At 45.6% G+C, this 17357-nt stretch overlaps 21 non-coding genes across 21 annotated transcripts; all 21 read right to left on the bottom strand.

Moving 5' to 3' along the window:
• Positions 1–333: 333 nt before the first annotated feature.
• Trnal-caa lies at positions 334–449 on the bottom strand. Its single transcript has 2 exons — positions 412–449; positions 334–379 (listed from the first exon to the last, which is right to left on the bottom strand). It is a non-coding gene; the product is annotated as a tRNA-Leu (tRNA).
• Positions 450–1151: 702 nt separating this feature from the next.
• On the bottom strand, positions 1152–1267 carry Trnal-caa. The gene is made up of 2 exons: positions 1230–1267; positions 1152–1197 (listed from the first exon to the last, which is right to left on the bottom strand). It is a non-coding gene; the product is annotated as a tRNA-Leu (tRNA).
• Positions 1268–1969: 702 nt separating this feature from the next.
• Positions 1970–2085, bottom strand: Trnal-caa. Its single transcript has 2 exons — positions 2048–2085; positions 1970–2015 (listed from the first exon to the last, which is right to left on the bottom strand). It is a non-coding gene; the product is annotated as a tRNA-Leu (tRNA).
• A 702-nt stretch (positions 2086–2787) lies between these two features.
• Positions 2788–2903, bottom strand: Trnal-caa. The gene is made up of 2 exons: positions 2866–2903; positions 2788–2833 (listed from the first exon to the last, which is right to left on the bottom strand). It is a non-coding gene; the product is annotated as a tRNA-Leu (tRNA).
• Positions 2904–3605: 702 nt separating this feature from the next.
• Trnal-caa lies at positions 3606–3721 on the bottom strand. Its single transcript has 2 exons — positions 3684–3721; positions 3606–3651 (listed from the first exon to the last, which is right to left on the bottom strand). It is a non-coding gene; the product is annotated as a tRNA-Leu (tRNA).
• A 702-nt stretch (positions 3722–4423) lies between these two features.
• Trnal-caa lies at positions 4424–4539 on the bottom strand. The gene is made up of 2 exons: positions 4502–4539; positions 4424–4469 (listed from the first exon to the last, which is right to left on the bottom strand). It is a non-coding gene; the product is annotated as a tRNA-Leu (tRNA).
• A 702-nt stretch (positions 4540–5241) lies between these two features.
• Positions 5242–5357, bottom strand: Trnal-caa. The gene is made up of 2 exons: positions 5320–5357; positions 5242–5287 (listed from the first exon to the last, which is right to left on the bottom strand). It is a non-coding gene; the product is annotated as a tRNA-Leu (tRNA).
• A 702-nt stretch (positions 5358–6059) lies between these two features.
• Trnal-caa lies at positions 6060–6175 on the bottom strand. Its single transcript has 2 exons — positions 6138–6175; positions 6060–6105 (listed from the first exon to the last, which is right to left on the bottom strand). It is a non-coding gene; the product is annotated as a tRNA-Leu (tRNA).
• A 702-nt stretch (positions 6176–6877) lies between these two features.
• Positions 6878–6993, bottom strand: Trnal-caa. Its single transcript has 2 exons — positions 6956–6993; positions 6878–6923 (listed from the first exon to the last, which is right to left on the bottom strand). It is a non-coding gene; the product is annotated as a tRNA-Leu (tRNA).
• Positions 6994–7695: 702 nt separating this feature from the next.
• Positions 7696–7811, bottom strand: Trnal-caa. The gene is made up of 2 exons: positions 7774–7811; positions 7696–7741 (listed from the first exon to the last, which is right to left on the bottom strand). It is a non-coding gene; the product is annotated as a tRNA-Leu (tRNA).
• Positions 7812–8513: 702 nt separating this feature from the next.
• Trnal-caa lies at positions 8514–8629 on the bottom strand. The gene is made up of 2 exons: positions 8592–8629; positions 8514–8559 (listed from the first exon to the last, which is right to left on the bottom strand). It is a non-coding gene; the product is annotated as a tRNA-Leu (tRNA).
• Positions 8630–9331: 702 nt separating this feature from the next.
• Trnal-caa lies at positions 9332–9447 on the bottom strand. Its single transcript has 2 exons — positions 9410–9447; positions 9332–9377 (listed from the first exon to the last, which is right to left on the bottom strand). It is a non-coding gene; the product is annotated as a tRNA-Leu (tRNA).
• A 702-nt stretch (positions 9448–10149) lies between these two features.
• On the bottom strand, positions 10150–10265 carry Trnal-caa. Its single transcript has 2 exons — positions 10228–10265; positions 10150–10195 (listed from the first exon to the last, which is right to left on the bottom strand). It is a non-coding gene; the product is annotated as a tRNA-Leu (tRNA).
• A 702-nt stretch (positions 10266–10967) lies between these two features.
• On the bottom strand, positions 10968–11083 carry Trnal-caa. Its single transcript has 2 exons — positions 11046–11083; positions 10968–11013 (listed from the first exon to the last, which is right to left on the bottom strand). It is a non-coding gene; the product is annotated as a tRNA-Leu (tRNA).
• A 702-nt stretch (positions 11084–11785) lies between these two features.
• Trnal-caa lies at positions 11786–11901 on the bottom strand. Its single transcript has 2 exons — positions 11864–11901; positions 11786–11831 (listed from the first exon to the last, which is right to left on the bottom strand). It is a non-coding gene; the product is annotated as a tRNA-Leu (tRNA).
• A 702-nt stretch (positions 11902–12603) lies between these two features.
• On the bottom strand, positions 12604–12719 carry Trnal-caa. Its single transcript has 2 exons — positions 12682–12719; positions 12604–12649 (listed from the first exon to the last, which is right to left on the bottom strand). It is a non-coding gene; the product is annotated as a tRNA-Leu (tRNA).
• Positions 12720–13422: 703 nt separating this feature from the next.
• Positions 13423–13538, bottom strand: Trnal-caa. The gene is made up of 2 exons: positions 13501–13538; positions 13423–13468 (listed from the first exon to the last, which is right to left on the bottom strand). It is a non-coding gene; the product is annotated as a tRNA-Leu (tRNA).
• A 702-nt stretch (positions 13539–14240) lies between these two features.
• Trnal-caa lies at positions 14241–14356 on the bottom strand. Its single transcript has 2 exons — positions 14319–14356; positions 14241–14286 (listed from the first exon to the last, which is right to left on the bottom strand). It is a non-coding gene; the product is annotated as a tRNA-Leu (tRNA).
• A 702-nt stretch (positions 14357–15058) lies between these two features.
• Trnal-caa lies at positions 15059–15174 on the bottom strand. The gene is made up of 2 exons: positions 15137–15174; positions 15059–15104 (listed from the first exon to the last, which is right to left on the bottom strand). It is a non-coding gene; the product is annotated as a tRNA-Leu (tRNA).
• Positions 15175–15877: 703 nt separating this feature from the next.
• Positions 15878–15993, bottom strand: Trnal-caa. The gene is made up of 2 exons: positions 15956–15993; positions 15878–15923 (listed from the first exon to the last, which is right to left on the bottom strand). It is a non-coding gene; the product is annotated as a tRNA-Leu (tRNA).
• A 702-nt stretch (positions 15994–16695) lies between these two features.
• Trnal-caa lies at positions 16696–16811 on the bottom strand. Its single transcript has 2 exons — positions 16774–16811; positions 16696–16741 (listed from the first exon to the last, which is right to left on the bottom strand). It is a non-coding gene; the product is annotated as a tRNA-Leu (tRNA).
• Between the last annotated feature and the right edge of the window lie 546 nt (positions 16812–17357).

The raw sequence follows: 17357 nt of genomic DNA, 5'->3' as shown, positions 1-17357 counted from the left end.
AGAGGATGTACTGGTCAGCCTGCACTGTTTCCTCACACTGTCGTTAGCACTCTGCATCTCCAGACAAGAGTCGTTTTTATACCACAAGTGTCCCTTTTGACGTGTTTGCGGCTGTGGCGCGGAAGTAACCTCACGAGGGAACGTCGTATTTACAACCAACACTCTCTGTTTGTAGCTCACACTACCGAAGAAACAGTTTGGTTGCCGTAGGTGCGCTTGTGTTTGATACAAATTTTTGGTTTCACTTAGGAGAACACGGCCAGAATCGTGCTGTTGCACTTTACAAAGGATCTCAACGATACACAGGGTGCTCCAGAGAAGCGACAAAATCTGTGTCAGGAGTGGGATTCGAACCCACGCCCTCATTCGAGGACCAGAAGGCTCTAGCTGCTACTGCAGCCAAGGTTTTTCCTTGAGTCTGGCGCCTTAGACCGCTCGGCCATCCTGACACTTGATTTGATGCTCCTCGTTTGTTCTATTAGAGAACTTACAGTTGATGTAATTGTCGCATCCACGTTGCCACAGTACACCGGCATGAGTTCTGCACCCGTTACACGTTCGCCAGGTGCAGCCGCACAAATATAGCGCAGAATGTACCACCAAAAGAGTTTCTCAAATCCGTATAATCACGGCACTCAATACATTTTGTTCGAAACTAAGTCGTCTGTTACAGACATCAGAGATTAGACAGAATGCAGAGGTCTATCTGTCGAATAATATCTCAAGTTTTGGTCACGTTGTAATCTCCATAAAGTAATATTTTGAGTATATGAATTTATTTCGAGCTCTCTGTATTTCATCAGCGACTGTTATTGTACAGAGGATGTACTGGTCAGCCTGCACTGTTTCCTCACACTGTCGTTAGCACTCTGCATCTCCAGACAAGAGTCGTTTTTATACCACAAGTGTCCCTTTTGACGTGTTTGCGGCTGTGGCGCGGAAGTAACCTCACGAGGGAACGTCGTATTTACAACCAACACTCTCTGTTTGTAGCTCACACTACCGAAGAAACAGTTTGGTTGCCGTAGGTGCGCTTGTGTTTGATACAAATTTTTGGTTTCACTTAGGAGAACACGGCCAGAATCGTGCTGTTGCACTTTACAAAGGATCTCAACGATACACAGGGTGCTCCAGAGAAGCGACAAAATCTGTGTCAGGAGTGGGATTCGAACCCACGCCCTCATTCGAGGACCAGAAGGCTCTAGCTGCTACTGCAGCCAAGGTTTTTCCTTGAGTCTGGCGCCTTAGACCGCTCGGCCATCCTGACACTTGATTTGATGCTCCTCGTTTGTTCTATTAGAGAACTTACAGTTGATGTAATTGTCGCATCCACGTTGCCACAGTACACCGGCATGAGTTCTGCACCCGTTACACGTTCGCCAGGTGCAGCCGCACAAATATAGCGCAGAATGTACCACCAAAAGAGTTTCTCAAATCCGTATAATCACGGCACTCAATACATTTTGTTCGAAACTAAGTCGTCTGTTACAGACATCAGAGATTAGACAGAATGCAGAGGTCTATCTGTCGAATAATATCTCAAGTTTTGGTCACGTTGTAATCTCCATAAAGTAATATTTTGAGTATATGAATTTATTTCGAGCTCTCTGTATTTCATCAGCGACTGTTATTGTACAGAGGATGTACTGGTCAGCCTGCACTGTTTCCTCACACTGTCGTTAGCACTCTGCATCTCCAGACAAGAGTCGTTTTTATACCACAAGTGTCCCTTTTGACGTGTTTGCGGCTGTGGCGCGGAAGTAACCTCACGAGGGAACGTCGTATTTACAACCAACACTCTCTGTTTGTAGCTCACACTACCGAAGAAACAGTTTGGTTGCCGTAGGTGCGCTTGTGTTTGATACAAATTTTTGGTTTCACTTAGGAGAACACGGCCAGAATCGTGCTGTTGCACTTTACAAAGGATCTCAACGATACACAGGGTGCTCCAGAGAAGCGACAAAATCTGTGTCAGGAGTGGGATTCGAACCCACGCCCTCATTCGAGGACCAGAAGGCTCTAGCTGCTACTGCAGCCAAGGTTTTTCCTTGAGTCTGGCGCCTTAGACCGCTCGGCCATCCTGACACTTGATTTGATGCTCCTCGTTTGTTCTATTAGAGAACTTACAGTTGATGTAATTGTCGCATCCACGTTGCCACAGTACACCGGCATGAGTTCTGCACCCGTTACACGTTCGCCAGGTGCAGCCGCACAAATATAGCGCAGAATGTACCACCAAAAGAGTTTCTCAAATCCGTATAATCACGGCACTCAATACATTTTGTTCGAAACTAAGTCGTCTGTTACAGACATCAGAGATTAGACAGAATGCAGAGGTCTATCTGTCGAATAATATCTCAAGTTTTGGTCACGTTGTAATCTCCATAAAGTAATATTTTGAGTATATGAATTTATTTCGAGCTCTCTGTATTTCATCAGCGACTGTTATTGTACAGAGGATGTACTGGTCAGCCTGCACTGTTTCCTCACACTGTCGTTAGCACTCTGCATCTCCAGACAAGAGTCGTTTTTATACCACAAGTGTCCCTTTTGACGTGTTTGCGGCTGTGGCGCGGAAGTAACCTCACGAGGGAACGTCGTATTTACAACCAACACTCTCTGTTTGTAGCTCACACTACCGAAGAAACAGTTTGGTTGCCGTAGGTGCGCTTGTGTTTGATACAAATTTTTGGTTTCACTTAGGAGAACACGGCCAGAATCGTGCTGTTGCACTTTACAAAGGATCTCAACGATACACAGGGTGCTCCAGAGAAGCGACAAAATCTGTGTCAGGAGTGGGATTCGAACCCACGCCCTCATTCGAGGACCAGAAGGCTCTAGCTGCTACTGCAGCCAAGGTTTTTCCTTGAGTCTGGCGCCTTAGACCGCTCGGCCATCCTGACACTTGATTTGATGCTCCTCGTTTGTTCTATTAGAGAACTTACAGTTGATGTAATTGTCGCATCCACGTTGCCACAGTACACCGGCATGAGTTCTGCACCCGTTACACGTTCGCCAGGTGCAGCCGCACAAATATAGCGCAGAATGTACCACCAAAAGAGTTTCTCAAATCCGTATAATCACGGCACTCAATACATTTTGTTCGAAACTAAGTCGTCTGTTACAGACATCAGAGATTAGACAGAATGCAGAGGTCTATCTGTCGAATAATATCTCAAGTTTTGGTCACGTTGTAATCTCCATAAAGTAATATTTTGAGTATATGAATTTATTTCGAGCTCTCTGTATTTCATCAGCGACTGTTATTGTACAGAGGATGTACTGGTCAGCCTGCACTGTTTCCTCACACTGTCGTTAGCACTCTGCATCTCCAGACAAGAGTCGTTTTTATACCACAAGTGTCCCTTTTGACGTGTTTGCGGCTGTGGCGCGGAAGTAACCTCACGAGGGAACGTCGTATTTACAACCAACACTCTCTGTTTGTAGCTCACACTACCGAAGAAACAGTTTGGTTGCCGTAGGTGCGCTTGTGTTTGATACAAATTTTTGGTTTCACTTAGGAGAACACGGCCAGAATCGTGCTGTTGCACTTTACAAAGGATCTCAACGATACACAGGGTGCTCCAGAGAAGCGACAAAATCTGTGTCAGGAGTGGGATTCGAACCCACGCCCTCATTCGAGGACCAGAAGGCTCTAGCTGCTACTGCAGCCAAGGTTTTTCCTTGAGTCTGGCGCCTTAGACCGCTCGGCCATCCTGACACTTGATTTGATGCTCCTCGTTTGTTCTATTAGAGAACTTACAGTTGATGTAATTGTCGCATCCACGTTGCCACAGTACACCGGCATGAGTTCTGCACCCGTTACACGTTCGCCAGGTGCAGCCGCACAAATATAGCGCAGAATGTACCACCAAAAGAGTTTCTCAAATCCGTATAATCACGGCACTCAATACATTTTGTTCGAAACTAAGTCGTCTGTTACAGACATCAGAGATTAGACAGAATGCAGAGGTCTATCTGTCGAATAATATCTCAAGTTTTGGTCACGTTGTAATCTCCATAAAGTAATATTTTGAGTATATGAATTTATTTCGAGCTCTCTGTATTTCATCAGCGACTGTTATTGTACAGAGGATGTACTGGTCAGCCTGCACTGTTTCCTCACACTGTCGTTAGCACTCTGCATCTCCAGACAAGAGTCGTTTTTATACCACAAGTGTCCCTTTTGACGTGTTTGCGGCTGTGGCGCGGAAGTAACCTCACGAGGGAACGTCGTATTTACAACCAACACTCTCTGTTTGTAGCTCACACTACCGAAGAAACAGTTTGGTTGCCGTAGGTGCGCTTGTGTTTGATACAAATTTTTGGTTTCACTTAGGAGAACACGGCCAGAATCGTGCTGTTGCACTTTACAAAGGATCTCAACGATACACAGGGTGCTCCAGAGAAGCGACAAAATCTGTGTCAGGAGTGGGATTCGAACCCACGCCCTCATTCGAGGACCAGAAGGCTCTAGCTGCTACTGCAGCCAAGGTTTTTCCTTGAGTCTGGCGCCTTAGACCGCTCGGCCATCCTGACACTTGATTTGATGCTCCTCGTTTGTTCTATTAGAGAACTTACAGTTGATGTAATTGTCGCATCCACGTTGCCACAGTACACCGGCATGAGTTCTGCACCCGTTACACGTTCGCCAGGTGCAGCCGCACAAATATAGCGCAGAATGTACCACCAAAAGAGTTTCTCAAATCCGTATAATCACGGCACTCAATACATTTTGTTCGAAACTAAGTCGTCTGTTACAGACATCAGAGATTAGACAGAATGCAGAGGTCTATCTGTCGAATAATATCTCAAGTTTTGGTCACGTTGTAATCTCCATAAAGTAATATTTTGAGTATATGAATTTATTTCGAGCTCTCTGTATTTCATCAGCGACTGTTATTGTACAGAGGATGTACTGGTCAGCCTGCACTGTTTCCTCACACTGTCGTTAGCACTCTGCATCTCCAGACAAGAGTCGTTTTTATACCACAAGTGTCCCTTTTGACGTGTTTGCGGCTGTGGCGCGGAAGTAACCTCACGAGGGAACGTCGTATTTACAACCAACACTCTCTGTTTGTAGCTCACACTACCGAAGAAACAGTTTGGTTGCCGTAGGTGCGCTTGTGTTTGATACAAATTTTTGGTTTCACTTAGGAGAACACGGCCAGAATCGTGCTGTTGCACTTTACAAAGGATCTCAACGATACACAGGGTGCTCCAGAGAAGCGACAAAATCTGTGTCAGGAGTGGGATTCGAACCCACACCCTCATTCGAGGACCAGAAGGCTCTAGCTGCTACTGCAGCCAAGGTTTTTCCTTGAGTCTGGCGCCTTAGACCGCTCGGCCATCCTGACACTTGATTTGATGCTCCTCGTTTGTTCTATTAGAGAACTTACAGTTGATGTAATTGTCGCATCCACGTTGCCACAGTACACCGGCATGAGTTCTGCACCCGTTACACGTTCGCCAGGTGCAGCCGCACAAATATAGCGCAGAATGTACCACCAAAAGAGTTTCTCAAATCCGTATAATCACGGCACTCAATACATTTTGTTCGAAACTAAGTCGTCTGTTACAGACATCAGAGATTAGACAGAATGCAGAGGTCTATCTGTCGAATAATATCTCAAGTTTTGGTCACGTTGTAATCTCCATAAAGTAATATTTTGAGTATATGAATTTATTTCGAGCTCTCTGTATTTCATCAGCGACTGTTATTGTACAGAGGATGTACTGGTCAGCCTGCACTGTTTCCTCACACTGTCGTTAGCACTCTGCATCTCCAGACAAGAGTCGTTTTTATACCACAAGTGTCCCTTTTGACGTGTTTGCGGCTGTGGCGCGGAAGTAACCTCACGAGGGAACGTCGTATTTACAACCAACACTCTCTGTTTGTAGCTCACACTACCGAAGAAACAGTTTGGTTGCCGTAGGTGCGCTTGTGTTTGATACAAATTTTTGGTTTCACTTAGGAGAACACGGCCAGAATCGTGCTGTTGCACTTTACAAAGGATCTCAACGATACACAGGGTGCTCCAGAGAAGCGACAAAATCTGTGTCAGGAGTGGGATTCGAACCCACGCCCTCATTCGAGGACCAGAAGGCTCTAGCTGCTACTGCAGCCAAGGTTTTTCCTTGAGTCTGGCGCCTTAGACCGCTCGGCCATCCTGACACTTGAATTGATGCTCCTCGTTTGTTCTATTAGAGAACTTACAGTTGATGTAATTGTCGCATCCACGTTGCCACAGTACACCGGCATGAGTTCTGCACCCGTTACACGTTCGCCAGGTGCAGCCGCACAAATATAGCGCAGAATGTACCACCAAAAGAGTTTCTCAAATCCGTATAATCACGGCACTCAATACATTTTGTTCGAAACTAAGTCGTCTGTTACAGACATCAGAGATTAGACAGAATGCAGAGGTCTATCTGTCGAATAATATCTCAAGTTTTGGTCACGTTGTAATCTCCATAAAGTAATATTTTGAGTATATGAATTTATTTCGAGCTCTCTGTATTTCATCAGCGACTGTTATTGTACAGAGGATGTACTGGTCAGCCTGCACTGTTTCCTCACACTGTCGTTAGCACTCTGCATCTCCAGACAAGAGTCGTTTTTATACCACAAGTGTCCCTTTTGACGTGTTTGCGGCTGTGGCGCGGAAGTAACCTCACGAGGGAACGTCGTATTTACAACCAACACTCTCTGTTTGTAGCTCACACTACCGAAGAAACAGTTTGGTTGCCGTAGGTGCGCTTGTGTTTGATACAAATTTTTGGTTTCACTTAGGAGAACACGGCCAGAATCGTGCTGTTGCACTTTACAAAGGATCTCAACGATACACAGGGTGCTCCAGAGAAGCGACAAAATCTGTGTCAGGAGTGGGATTCGAACCCACGCCCTCATTCGAGGACCAGAAGGCTCTAGCTGCTACTGCAGCCAAGGTTTTTCCTTGAGTCTGGCGCCTTAGACCGCTCGGCCATCCTGACACTTGATTTGATGCTCCTCGTTTGTTCTATTAGAGAACTTACAGTTGATGTAATTGTCGCATCCACGTTGCCACAGTACACCGGCATGAGTTCTGCACCCGTTACACGTTCGCCAGGTGCAGCCGCACAAATATAGCGCAGAATGTACCACCAAAAGAGTTTCTCAAATCCGTATAATCACGGCACTCAATACATTTTGTTCGAAACTAAGTCGTCTGTTACAGACATCAGAGATTAGACAGAATGCAGAGGTCTATCTGTCGAATAATATCTCAAGTTTTGGTCACGTTGTAATCTCCATAAAGTAATATTTTGAGTATATGAATTTATTTCGAGCTCTCTGTATTTCATCAGCGACTGTTATTGTACAGAGGATGTACTGGTCAGCCTGCACTGTTTCCTCACACTGTCGTTAGCACTCTGCATCTCCAGACAAGAGTCGTTTTTATACCACAAGTGTCCCTTTTGACGTGTTTGCGGCTGTGGCGCGGAAGTAACCTCACGAGGGAACGTCGTATTTACAACCAACACTCTCTGTTTGTAGCTCACACTACCGAAGAAACAGTTTGGTTGCCGTAGGTGCGCTTGTGTTTGATACAAATTTTTGGTTTCACTTAGGAGAACACGGCCAGAATCGTGCTGTTGCACTTTACAAAGGATCTCAACGATACACAGGGTGCTCCAGAGAAGCGACAAAATCTGTGTCAGGAGTGGGATTCGAACCCACGCCCTCATTCGAGGACCAGAAGGCTCTAGCTGCTACTGCAGCCAAGGTTTTTCCTTGAGTCTGGCGCCTTAGACCGCTCGGCCATCCTGACACTTGATTTGATGCTCCTCGTTTGTTCTATTAGAGAACTTACAGTTGATGTAATTGTCGCATCCACGTTGCCACAGTACACCGGCATGAGTTCTGCACCCGTTACACGTTCGCCAGGTGCAGCCGCACAAATATAGCGCAGAATGTACCACCAAAAGAGTTTCTCAAATCCGTATAATCACGGCACTCAATACATTTTGTTCGAAACTAAGTCGTCTGTTACAGACATCAGAGATTAGACAGAATGCAGAGGTCTATCTGTCGAATAATATCTCAAGTTTTGGTCACGTTGTAATCTCCATAAAGTAATATTTTGAGTATATGAATTTATTTCGAGCTCTCTGTATTTCATCAGCGACTGTTATTGTACAGAGGATGTACTGGTCAGCCTGCACTGTTTCCTCACACTGTCGTTAGCACTCTGCATCTCCAGACAAGAGTCGTTTTTATACCACAAGTGTCCCTTTTGACGTGTTTGCGGCTGTGGCGCGGAAGTAACCTCACGAGGGAACGTCGTATTTACAACCAACACTCTCTGTTTGTAGCTCACACTACCGAAGAAACAGTTTGGTTGCCGTAGGTGCGCTTGTGTTTGATACAAATTTTTGGTTTCACTTAGGAGAACACGGCCAGAATCGTGCTGTTGCACTTTACAAAGGATCTCAACGATACACAGGGTGCTCCAGAGAAGCGACAAAATCTGTGTCAGGAGTGGGATTCGAACCCACGCCCTCATTCGAGGACCAGAAGGCTCTAGCTGCTACTGCAGCCAAGGTTTTTCCTTGAGTCTGGCGCCTTAGACCGCTCGGCCATCCTGACACTTGATTTGATGCTCCTCGTTTGTTCTATTAGAGAACTTACAGTTGATGTAATTGTCGCATCCACGTTGCCACAGTACACCGGCATGAGTTCTGCACCCGTTACACGTTCGCCAGGTGCAGCCGCACAAATATAGCGCAGAATGTACCACCAAAAGAGTTTCTCAAATCCGTATAATCACGGCACTCAATACATTTTGTTCGAAACTAAGTCGTCTGTTACAGACATCAGAGATTAGACAGAATGCAGAGGTCTATCTGTCGAATAATATCTCAAGTTTTGGTCACGTTGTAATCTCCATAAAGTAATATTTTGAGTATATGAATTTATTTCGAGCTCTCTGTATTTCATCAGCGACTGTTATTGTACAGAGGATGTACTGGTCAGCCTGCACTGTTTCCTCACACTGTCGTTAGCACTCTGCATCTCCAGACAAGAGTCGTTTTTATACCACAAGTGTCCCTTTTGACGTGTTTGCGGCTGTGGCGCGGAAGTAACCTCACGAGGGAACGTCGTATTTACAACCAACACTCTCTGTTTGTAGCTCACACTACCGAAGAAACAGTTTGGTTGCCGTAGGTGCGCTTGTGTTTGATACAAATTTTTGGTTTCACTTAGGAGAACACGGCCAGAATCGTGCTGTTGCACTTTACAAAGGATCTCAACGATACACAGGGTGCTCCAGAGAAGCGACAAAATCTGTGTCAGGAGTGGGATTCGAACCCACGCCCTCATTCGAGGACCAGAAGGCTCTAGCTGCTACTGCAGCCAAGGTTTTTCCTTGAGTCTGGCGCCTTAGACCGCTCGGCCATCCTGACACTTGATTTGATGCTCCTCGTTTGTTCTATTAGAGAACTTACAGTTGATGTAATTGTCGCATCCACGTTGCCACAGTACACCGGCATGAGTTCTGCACCCGTTACACGTTCGCCAGGTGCAGCCGCACAAATATAGCGCAGAATGTACCACCAAAAGAGTTTCTCAAATCCGTATAATCACGGCACTCAATACATTTTGTTCGAAACTAAGTCGTCTGTTACAGACATCAGAGATTAGACAGAATGCAGAGGTCTATCTGTCGAATAATATCTCAAGTTTTGGTCACGTTGTAATCTCCATAAAGTAATATTTTGAGTATATGAATTTATTTCGAGCTCTCTGTATTTCATCAGCGACTGTTATTGTACAGAGGATGTACTGGTCAGCCTGCACTGTTTCCTCACACTGTCGTTAGCACTCTGCATCTCCAGACAAGAGTCGTTTTTATACCACAAGTGTCCCTTTTGACGTGTTTGCGGCTGTGGCGCGGAAGTAACCTCACGAGGGAACGTCGTATTTACAACCAACACTCTCTGTTTGTAGCTCACACTACCGAAGAAACAGTTTGGTTGCCGTAGGTGCGCTTGTGTTTGATACAAATTTTTGGTTTCACTTAGGAGAACACGGCCAGAATCGTGCTGTTGCACTTTACAAAGGATCTCAACGATACACAGGGTGCTCCAGAGAAGCGACAAAATCTGTGTCAGGAGTGGGATTCGAACCCACGCCCTCATTCGAGGACCAGAAGGCTCTAGCTGCTACTGCAGCCAAGGTTTTTCCTTGAGTCTGGCGCCTTAGACCGCTCGGCCATCCTGACACTTGATTTGATGCTCCTCGTTTGTTCTATTAGAGAACTTACAGTTGATGTAATTGTCGCATCCACGTTGCCACAGTACACCGGCATGAGTTCTGCACCCGTTACACGTTCGCCAGGTGCAGCCGCACAAATATAGCGCAGAATGTACCACCAAAAGAGTTTCTCAAATCCGTATAATCACGGCACTCAATACATTTTGTTCGAAACTAAGTCGTCTGTTACAGACATCAGAGATTAGACAGAATGCAGAGGTCTATCTGTCGAATAATATCTCAAGTTTTGGTCACGTTGTAATCTCCATAAAGTAATATTTTGAGTATATGAATTTATTTCGAGCTCTCTGTATTTCATCAGCGACTGTTATTGTACAGAGGATGTACTGGTCAGCCTGCACTGTTTCCTCACACTGTCGTTAGCACTCTGCATCTCCAGACAAGAGTCGTTTTTATACCACAAGTGTCCCTTTTGACGTGTTTGCGGCTGTGGCGCGGAAGTAACCTCACGAGGGAACGTCGTATTTACAACCAACACTCTCTGTTTGTAGCTCACACTACCGAAGAAACAGTTTGGTTGCCGTAGGTGCGCTTGTGTTTGATACAAATTTTTGGTTTCACTTAGGAGAACACGGCCAGAATCGTGCTGTTGCACTTTACAAAGGATCTCAACGATACACAGGGTGCTCCAGAGAAGCGACAAAATCTGTGTCAGGAGTGGGATTCGAACCCACGCCCTCATTCGAGGACCAGAAGGCTCTAGCTGCTACTGCAGCCAAGGTTTTTCCTTGAGTCTGGCGCCTTAGACCGCTCGGCCATCCTGACACTTGATTTGATGCTCCTCGTTTGTTCTATTAGAGAACTTACAGTTGATGTAATTGTCGCATCCACGTTGCCACAGTACACCGGCATGAGTTCTGCACCCGTTACACGTTCGCCAGGTGCAGCCGCACAAATATAGCGCAGAATGTACCACCAAAAGAGTTTCTCAAATCCGTATAATCACGGCACTCAATACATTTTGTTCGAAACTAAGTCGTCTGTTACAGACATCAGAGATTAGACAGAATGCAGAGGTCTATCTGTCGAATAATATCTCAAGTTTTGGTCACGTTGTAATCTCCATAAAGTAATATTTTGAGTATATGAATTTATTTCGAGCTCTCTGTATTTCATCAGCGACTGTTATTGTACAGAGGATGTACTGGTCAGCCTGCACTGTTTCCTCACACTGTCGTTAGCACTCTGCATCTCCAGACAAGAGTCGTTTTTATACCACAAGTGTCCCTTTTGACGTGTTTGCGGCTGTGGCGCGGAAGTAACCTCACGAGGGAACGTCGTATTTACAACCAACACTCTCTGTTTGTAGCTCACACTACCGAAGAAACAGTTTGGTTGCCGTAGGTGCGCTTGTGTTTGATACAAATTTTTGGTTTCACTTAGGAGAACACGGCCAGAATCGTGCTGTTGCACTTTACAAAGGATCTCAACGATACACAGGGTGCTCCAGAGAAGCGACAAAATCTGTGTCAGGAGTGGGATTCGAACCCACGCCCTCATTCGAGGACCAGAAGGCTCTAGCTGCTACTGCAGCCAAGGTTTTTCCTTGAGTCTGGCGCCTTAGACCGCTCGGCCATCCTGACACTTGATTTGATGCTCCTCGTTTGTTCTATTAGAGAACTTACAGTTGATGTAATTGTCGCATCCACGTTGCCACAGTACACCGGCATGAGTTCTGCACCCGTTACACGTTCGCCAGGTGCAGCCGCACAAATATAGCGCAGAATGTACCACCAAAAGAGTTTCTCAAATCCGTATAATCACGGCACTCAATACATTTTGTTCGAAACTAAGTCGTCTGTTACAGACATCAGAGATTAGACAGAATGCAGAGGTCTATCTGTCGAATAATATCTCAAGTTTTGGTCACGTTGTAATCTCCATAAAGTAATATTTTGAGTATATGAATTTATTTCGAGCTCTCTGTATTTCATCAGCGACTGTTATTGTACAGAGGATGTACTGGTCAGCCTGCACTGTTTCCTCACACTGTCGTTAGCACTCTGCATCTCCAGACAAGAGTCGTTTTTATACCACAAGTGTCCCTTTTGACGTGTTTGCGGCTGTGGCGCGGAAGTAACCTCACGAGGGAACGTCGTATTTACAACCAACACTCTCTGTTTGTAGCTCACACTACCGAAGAAACAGTTTGGTTGCCGTAGGTGCGCTTGTGTTTGATACAAATTTTTGGTTTCACTTAGGAGAACACGGCCAGAATCGTGCTGTTGCACTTTACAAAGGATCTCAACGATACACAGGGTGCTCCAGAGAAGCGACAAAATCTGTGTCAGGAGTGGGATTCGAACCCACGCCCTCATTCGAGGACCAGAAGGCTCTAGCTGCTACTGCAGCCAAGGTTTTTCCTTGAGTCTGGCGCCTTAGACCGCTCGGCCATCCTGACACTTGATTTGATGCTCCTCGTTTGTTCTATTAGAGAACTTACAGTTGATGTAATTGTCGCATCCACGTTGCCACAGTACACCGGCATGAGTTCTGCACCCGTTACACGTTCGCCAGGTGCAGCCGCACAAATATAGCGCAGAATGTACCACCAAAAGAGTTTCTCAAATCCGTATAATCACGGCACTCAATACTATTTTGTTCGAAACTAAGTCGTCTGTTACAGACATCAGAGATTAGACAGAATGCAGAGGTCTATCTGTCGAATAATATCTCAAGTTTTGGTCACGTTGTAATCTCCATAAAGTAATATTTTGAGTATATGAATTTATTTCGAGCTCTCTGTATTTCATCAGCGACTGTTATTGTACAGAGGATGTACTGGTCAGCCTGCACTGTTTCCTCACACTGTCGTTAGCACTCTGCATCTCCAGACAAGAGTCGTTTTTATACCACAAGTGTCCCTTTTGACGTGTTTGCGGCTGTGGCGCGGAAGTAACCTCACGAGGGAACGTCGTATTTACAACCAACACTCTCTGTTTGTAGCTCACACTACCGAAGAAACAGTTTGGTTGCCGTAGGTGCGCTTGTGTTTGATACAAATTTTTGGTTTCACTTAGGAGAACACGGCCAGAATCGTGCTGTCGCACTTTACAAAGGATCTCAACGATACACAGGGTGCTCCAGAGAAGCGACAAAATCTGTGTCAGGAGTGGGATTCGAACCCACGCCCTCATTCGAGGACCAGAAGGCTCTAGCTGCTACTGCAGCCAAGGTTTTTCCTTGAGTCTGGCGCCTTAGACCGCTCGGCCATCCTGACACTTGATTTGATGCTCCTCGTTTGTTCTATTAGAGAACTTACAGTTGATGTAATTGTCGCATCCACGTTGCCACAGTACACCGGCATGAGTTCTGCACCCGTTACACGTTCGCCAGGTGCAGCCGCACAAATATAGCGCAGAATGTACCACCAAAAGAGTTTCTCAAATCCGTATAATCACGGCACTCAATACATTTTGTTCGAAACTAAGTCGTCTGTTACAGACATCAGAGATTAGACAGAATGCAGAGGTCTATCTGTCGAATAATATCTCAAGTTTTGGTCACGTTGTAATCTCCATAAAGTAATATTTTGAGTATATGAATTTATTTCGAGCTCTCTGTATTTCATCAGCGACTGTTATTGTACAGAGGATGTACTGGTCAGCCTGCACTGTTTCCTCACACTGTCGTTAGCACTCTGCATCTCCAGACAAGAGTCGTTTTTATACCACAAGTGTCCCTTTTGACGTGTTTGCGGCTGTGGCGCGGAAGTAACCTCACGAGGGAACGTCGTATTTACAACCAACACTCTCTGTTTGTAGCTCACACTACCGAAGAAACAGTTTGGTTGCCGTAGGTGCGCTTGTGTTTGATACAAATTTTTGGTTTCACTTAGGAGAACACGGCCAGAATCGTGCTGTTGCACTTTACAAAGGATCTCAACGATACACAGGGTGCTCCAGAGAAGCGACAAAATCTGTGTCAGGAGTGGGATTCGAACCCACGCCCTCATTCGAGGACCAGAAGGCTCTAGCTGCTACTGCAGCCAAGGTTTTTCCTTGAGTCTGGCGCCTTAGACCGCTCGGCCATCCTGACACTTGATTTGATGCTCCTCGTTTGTTCTATTAGAGAACTTACAGTTGATGTAATTGTCGCATCCACGTTGCCACAGTACACCGGCATGAGTTCTGCACCCGTTACACGTTCGCCAGGTGCAGCCGCACAAATATAGCGCAGAATGTACCACCAAAAGAGTTTCTCAAATCCGTATAATCACGGCACTCAATACATTTTGTTCGAAACTAAGTCGTCTGTTACAGACATCAGAGATTAGACAGAATGCAGAGGTCTATCTGTCGAATAATATCTCAAGTTTTGGTCACGTTGTAATCTCCATAAAGTAATATTTTGAGTATATGAATTTATTTCGAGCTCTCTGTATTTCATCAGCGACTGTTATTGTACAGAGGATGTACTGGTCAGCCTGCACTGTTTCCTCACACTGTCGTTAGCACTCTGCATCTCCAGACAAGAGTCGTTTTTATACCACAAGTGTCCCTTTTGACGTGTTTGCGGCTGTGGCGCGGAAGTAACCTCACGAGGGAACGTCGTATTTACAACCAACACTCTCTGTTTGTAGCTCACACTACCGAAGAAACAGTTTGGTTGCCGTAGGTGCGCTTGTGTTTGATACAAATTTTTGGTTTCACTTAGGAGAACACGGCCAGAATCGTGCTGTTGCACTTTACAAAGGATCTCAACGATACACAGGGTGCTCCAGAGAAGCGACAAAATCTGTGTCAAGAGTGGGATTCGAACCCACGCCCTCATTCGAGGACCAGAAGGCTCTAGCTGCTACTGCAGCCAAGGTTTTTCCTTGAGTCTGGCGCCTTAGACCGCTCGGCCATCCTGACACTTGATTTGATGCTCCTCGTTTGTTCTATTAGAGAACTTACAGTTGATGTAATTGTCGCATCCACGTTGCCACAGTACACCGGCATGAGTTCTGCACCCGTTACACGTTCGCCAGGTGCAGCCGCACAAATATAGCGCAGAATGTACCACCAAAAGAGTTTCTCAAATCCGTATAATCACGGCACTCAATACTATTTTGTTCGAAACTAAGTCGTCTGTTACAGACATCAGAGATTAGACAGAATGCAGAGGTCTATCTGTCGAATAATATCTCAAGTTTTGGTCACGTTGTAATCTCCATAAAGTAATATTTTGAGTATATGAATTTATTTCGAGCTCTCTGTATTTCATCAGCGACTGTTATTGTACAGAGGATGTACTGGTCAGCCTGCACTGTTTCCTCACACTGTCGTTAGCACTCTGCATCTCCAGACAAGAGTCGTTTTTATACCACAAGTGTCCCTTTTGACGTGTTTGCGGCTGTGGCGCGGAAGTAACCTCACGAGGGAACGTCGTATTTACAACCAACACTCTCTGTTTGTAGCTCACACTACCGAAGAAACAGTTTGGTTGCCGTAGGTGCGCTTGTGTTTGATACAAATTTTTGGTTTCACTTAGGAGAACACGGCCAGAATCGTGCTGTTGCACTTTACAAAGGATCTCAACGATACACAGGGTGCTCCAGAGAAGCGACAAAATCTGTGTCAGGAGTGGGATTCGAACCCACGCCCTCATTCGAGGACCAGAAGGCTCTAGCTGCTACTGCAGCCAAGGTTTTTCCTTGAGTCTGGCGCCTTAGACCGCTCGGCCATCCTGACACTTGATTTGATGCTCCTCGTTTGTTCTATTAGAGAACTTACAGTTGATGTAATTGTCGCATCCACGTTGCCACAGTACACCGGCATGAGTTCTGCACCCGTTACACGTTCGCCAGGTGCAGCCGCACAAATATAGCGCAGAATGTACCACCAAAAGAGTTTCTCAAATCCGTATAATCACGGCACTCAATACATTTTGTTCGAAACTAAGTCGTCTGTTACAGACATCAGAGATTAGACAGAATGCAGAGGTCTATCTGTCGAATAATATCTCAAGTTTTGGTCACGTTGTAATCTCCATAAAGTAATATTTTGAGTATATGAATTTATTTCGAGCTCTCTGTATTTCGTCAGCGACTGTTATTGTACAGAGGATGTACTGGTCAGCCTGCACTGTTTCCTCACACTGTCGTTAGCACTCTGCATCTCCAGACAAGAGTCGTTTTTATACCACAAGTGTCCCTTTTGACGTGTTTGCGGCTGTGGCGCGGAAGTAACCTCACGAGGGAACGTCGTATTTACAACCAACACTCTCTGTTTGTAGCTCACACTACCGAAGAAACAGTTTGGTTGCCGTAGGTGCGCTTGTGTTTGATACAAATTTTTGGTTTCACTTAGGAGAACACGGCCAGAATCGTGCTGTTGCACTTTACAAAGGATCTCAACGATACACAGGGTGCTCCAGAGAAGCGACAAAATCTGTGTCAGGAGTGGGATTCGAACCCACGCCCTCATTCGAGGACCAGAAGGCTCTAGCTGCTACTGCAGCCAAGGTTTTTCCTTGAGTCTGGCGCCTTAGACCGCTCGGCCATCCTGACACTTGATTCGATGCTCCTCGTTTGTTCTATTAGAGAACTTACAGTTGATGTAATTGTCGCATCCACGTTGCCACAGTACACCGGCATGAGTTCTGCACCCGTTACACGTTCGCCAGGTGCAGCCGCACAAATATAGCGCAGAATGTACCACCAAAAGAGTTTCTCAAATCCGTATAATCACGGCACTCAATACATTTTGTTCGAAACTAAGTCGTCTGTTACAGACATCAGAGATTAGACAGAATGCAGAGGTCTATCTGTCGAATAATATCTCAAGTTTTGGTCACGTTGTAATCTCCATAAAGTAATATTTTGAGTATATGAATTTATTTCGAGCTCTCTGTATTTCATCAGCGACTGTTATTGTACAGAGGATGTACTGGTCAGCCTGCACTGTTTCCTCACACTGTCGTTAGCACTCTGCATCTCCAGACAAGAGTCGTTTTTATACCACAAGTGTCCCTTTTGACGTGTTTGCGGCTGTGGCGCGGAAGTAACCTCACGAGGGAACGTCGTATTTACAACCAACACTCTCTGTTTGTAGCT

This window comes from Schistocerca piceifrons, unplaced genomic scaffold (assembly GCF_021461385.2).
Source record: "Schistocerca piceifrons isolate TAMUIC-IGC-003096 unplaced genomic scaffold, iqSchPice1.1 HiC_scaffold_2420, whole genome shotgun sequence".
Lineage (NCBI taxonomy): Eukaryota > Metazoa > Arthropoda > Insecta > Orthoptera > Acrididae > Schistocerca > Schistocerca piceifrons.
Note: the sequence above shows the minus strand (reverse complement) of the source record. Positions and strands in the feature narration are given on the sequence as shown.